The sequence below is a fragment of the Cucurbita moschata genome, unplaced genomic scaffold (genome assembly GCF_002738365.1).
Source record: "Cucurbita moschata cultivar Rifu unplaced genomic scaffold, Cmos_1.0 Cmo_Scf00583, whole genome shotgun sequence".
NCBI lineage: Eukaryota > Viridiplantae > Streptophyta > Magnoliopsida > Cucurbitales > Cucurbitaceae > Cucurbita > Cucurbita moschata.
Window position 1 is genome coordinate 1 of NW_019269099.1, and position 4,422 is coordinate 4,422.

The 4,422-nt window shown below is 40.5% G+C and overlaps 1 non-coding gene across 1 annotated transcript; it reads right to left on the minus strand.

Moving 5' to 3' along the window:
* Window positions 1-3,507: 3,507 nt before the first annotated feature.
* TRNAS-UGA lies at window positions 3,508-3,579 on the minus strand. Its single transcript has one exon. It is a non-coding gene; the product is annotated as a tRNA-Ser (tRNA).
* Between the last annotated feature and the right edge of the window lie 843 nt (window positions 3,580-4,422).

The following is a 4,422-nucleotide window of genomic DNA, read 5'->3' on the forward strand; positions in this document are numbered from 1 at the left end:
CTTTACTATTATTGTTGTGCCAATACGGGGTGTATGATTAGTCCTCAAAATCATATCTACACCCATCAGGACTAAAATGTCCCAAAATGTACTATAGGAGAACGTGACCAGTTGTTGTTTCTTCACTTTTAGCTTATAACATTGCTTTATTTGAAATTGTTTTTAATGTATTTCCTCGCTCACGTTTTCTAAAATATTTCTTCTAAACGTGATTCGAGCATACACTGCTATTGTTCGTTCAGTCTAAATTTTGCATGGTTTACTTGTTCATTGGATTAGAACAAATGTCACATAATCATTGTCTTACTACTGCAAGAGTGCGATTGTGACACTTGTCTTCCGTTTAGTTGTGGGCCGCATCTTCTGACTAGTTACGTGAGTTTGGCCTGGAGCATACGTGTAGGTTGAAAAAGAAATGGTTGGATGTGGACTGCGAATAAGGGTTGGGCCACGAAAGGTTTTTTTTTTTTTTACAACATATGGACTTTGGGCTAGTGAGTCTTAAATTTTGGTTCGTTTGAAAAATTTTGGTTCATTTTTTAGTTCAAACGAACCCAAATTAAACCTACTAGTTTCTTCTTCCTTGCACGGCTCACTCCTATTCTTTGTTCTGCCTCTTCTTGCTCTCTGAAACTTCTTGAAAGGCTATTGTTCACCGATTATTTGGGAGCATCTTCCTTAAAAGAATTGTGACCATAGATGACCTATGCAGAAAATTTGTACCCCATTTCCTAAAACCTTTAGCGGATAACATACCCAAAGCAAATGCGTTGACTAGACTGCGCTACACCTCGTCTCACCCCCCCGGAGCATATGGATCCACCCAATCGATGAACACTCAAATCAAACTCGCCCATCCTTTTTGGCACAGGGACGCGAGAACTAATCCGAGTAATCTATAGTGGGGAGACCCCTTAAAGCAACAAGCGAGAATGGATAGTTTGATATCAGGGTTAAAGAAAAGGCGAGTATGAAAAGACGTACTGCGTAACTGTCCTTGTAAGCAGCTTCATTCTTTCTTGATCTATGAACCAACTTTATGAAAAAAATCAGTCTTTCGGCTGAAAGTGTGGCTGTTGGGTATGGATAAGCAGGACCTCTTGGTTCGGGGGAAACCATAGATGTTGGCTAAGAGAGCTAAGCAGGCAAGTACAGGACGGACAAAATGCACATACAAATTCATTGACATGATCCCTCTCCAGAGCTAAGCAGGCAAGTACAGGACGGACAAAATGCACATACAAATTCATTGACATGATCCCTCTCCCTCTCTCTTTGGCAAGTTGGCTAGTTGCATGATAAGCGGGAAAGCATACCAGGTAGGATCCCTCTCCCTCTCTCTTTGGCAAGTTGGCTAGTTGCATGATAAGCGGGAAAGCATACCAGGTAGGGAAAGAAAGCCTCTCTCTTTGGCAAGTTGGCTAGTTGCATGATAAGCGGGAAAGCATACCAGGTAGGGAAAGAAAGGCTGCTCGATCTCCTATAAGCTCTTGGAGGAGCTAACATGAAATGAGAAATACATTCGATTACGGCAACTAATAGATAGCGAACTTTTTGGTAGAAACTAAATGATCCCTTGGCTCGGGCAAGAAAAGGAAAAGGTAGTCGTACTCCAACCTTTTCCGTCGAACGATAGGAAAGTTTGAGCTGAAAGATTGAATCACACCTGGTAAGAAAGGCGGGCTTAGCAGGTTTCTCCAAACGTATAAACAAAAAGAGGAAGCAACCGGTCCTAAAGAGGATACCGATACGCATACATTCCCACATGGAAGAACCTAGCTGAACCGGATCAAGGGTCCTAACCTAGTCCGACTGACCTTCTTTGGCTGGCTCCCGCCCCTTGTAACAAGGTCAACCCGTACATGCTTTTTCCTTTCGTTTAGCGAGATAGCTTACCAGCTCTTTCGGCTCATAGTAGCAGTATGAAAAGCGGAATCCTCATCCTGAGTCGAGTTCGCATTGCCATATCGACATCGGCCGAACCAAGAGCTCCTATTTTTTCTTTAACAAAAGCGAATCTAACAGTTTCGATAAAACCAACCTCTTTTAAAGAAGTTGTCACTCTGCCTTGATCACCATGGACATATGCAGCTCCCGCTTTACTTTGCCTACCGTGAAAAGGAAAGTTCCCTCACGATAGGCTCTCCCAGCTCCCAAACATCTTTCTATCAATCGAGAGAGGTATAGAATAGTACAACAAACCAACAAAACAACAATGGACTCATAAGATGGGCGGTCAGGGAAGCGATTTCATTTGTGTTATCTGCCAAGGAAATGATCAAGGAATTCTCTATACACGGCTGAGAGATGACCGTATTGTTGCACATCCTAAATAAAGTACCGTAGGCAAGCGAAGCTTTTGAAAATGAAAGCGTGTAGAACTCAGATCCACTTTCTCTTTGATTCGTAAACTTCGGATTTGATCTTCCTTTCATCTCCAAGTGACTGAGAGAGAATTTAGGCCTGGCGTGCATCCGATTCGGTCAACAATAATGTACAAAGCGGATTGATTAAATGGGCTTGAAGTTCCATTATCGTTAGGTCGAAGATCAATACTAGGTTTAGTGCACTTTGGTAGTTGCGAATGTTGCCGTAATCGAATGTCTTTCTCATTCGACATTCTCTCTTACCAAGCACTCATACTCGTCAGGGTTGAGGAGACAGTCCATGAGGTAATTGGGTTTCGAGATTGGTATACGTGAAAAGAGCTCGCTTTCGACTTTCTCCTCGGCGTTTTATGCCCAATTTTGGTTCAGGAAAGGGTCTGATCTCTTTCTTGGAGCACATTGATGCCAAAGGAGTCCTCAGAACCGGTGGAGAGGCTATGATGACTTCAGGCTATTCAAATAGCAGGACTGATACCACAAAGAAAGGGTATCTAAGTCACGCTAGTGGAATAGCTTTTTCATAATAATTATCTCGATATATGATACCAAAAACCTGCCTGATGACTGATAAGGTAAGGGGTTTCAAAAGACAAAAGAATGACAATTCTACGTGTGATAGAAAAGGAGATCTTTTTTTTTTCCAATGTGCGCGGTTCGCCTGCCTTCCTGACCACGAATAGGCTATGGGGCTTTGCACTTCGGCCCCTGAGAATACCACATCAAGATGACAGGATTCGAACCTATGGCTCTCTGAAACTTCTTGCCTTCTTTACCATGAAAAGGCTATGGGGCTTTGCACTTCGGCCCCTGAGAATACCCCGGACAACATAATGAAAAGTTCCTAGAAAGAATACAATAGAACAATTTGTGTAATGCTCTTTTTGAAGTCCCGGTTCGTTCTTGGTTCAATGTTTAAAAACCACATTTTAAATCATATTATCGGGCATTTTGAGAATCGAACTTAGACCTCCCACACCCATCCAAAATGATAATCATACCGTGCCTCAATATATATGTAAGTTAAAGTTGTGCATTGCCACGCATTCCGTTGGGTTAGGCCCCATTGATAACTAAACTATTTTATTTTTTTTCTTTCAAAATTGTCCTTTTACCTTTTAGAGGGGCATTCCGAGAATCGAACTTGAGACCTCTTGCACTCAAAGCAAGAATCATACCACAAGACCAAATGCCCTTGTTATGGACTATATATTAAGTTGTTTATGGAATGTATCATCGTTATTTCATTTATTTTATTTCATTTATTTTCTTTGTTAATATGAAGCTATGCTAGGCTCTTTACACAACTTTCATTATTCACACATCACATGTGGATTGGTGGATTTCTCATAGGTTGTGCTGCCATTTTTATGGTAAGAGACTATGATCCAACTACGATTTATTAGATCGTGTACTTAGGCATCGCGATGCAATCATATCACATCTCAAGGCACCGTCTTTGCTCAATGGATACAAAACACCCATGCTTTAGCACCTAGTATAAAGGTGCCCGGTGCAACAACAGGCACCAGTTTGACTTGGGGGGTGGTGAATCCATGAACAATTATTATTATCATATTCTTTTAGATTTAGACAGAATTGACCTCGGGACCTCTCGCACCCTAAGTGAGAATCATACCACTATACCAAATGCCCTTTCTAAAAATAATGCAACATTTTTAACTCCTACTGAATATATTTTTTTCTCTCAAGTTTGAAATCTATTTTCTTGAGCGGTTGTTGGACTATAAAACAAAAAGTTGATAGTCTAGTATTTTACTTGTAAGTAAGGCATGTAATATTGAATTGTTCTAATATGCAAGTGTTATCAAATAAACTACAACCCAACAAATGAATCAAACTAATCAGTCTGGGTTGGGTTGGATTTATTTGGCTCAGTTCATCAGTTTTTTTGATTTAATTCTTCTATTTTGCTTCGTATGACAAGAAAATGAAGTTGTATTGAATGTACCATAGTTTGATTTATGACAAACTCATATGAAATATAATTGCATTAATAGTACTAAGAGTTGGAGTC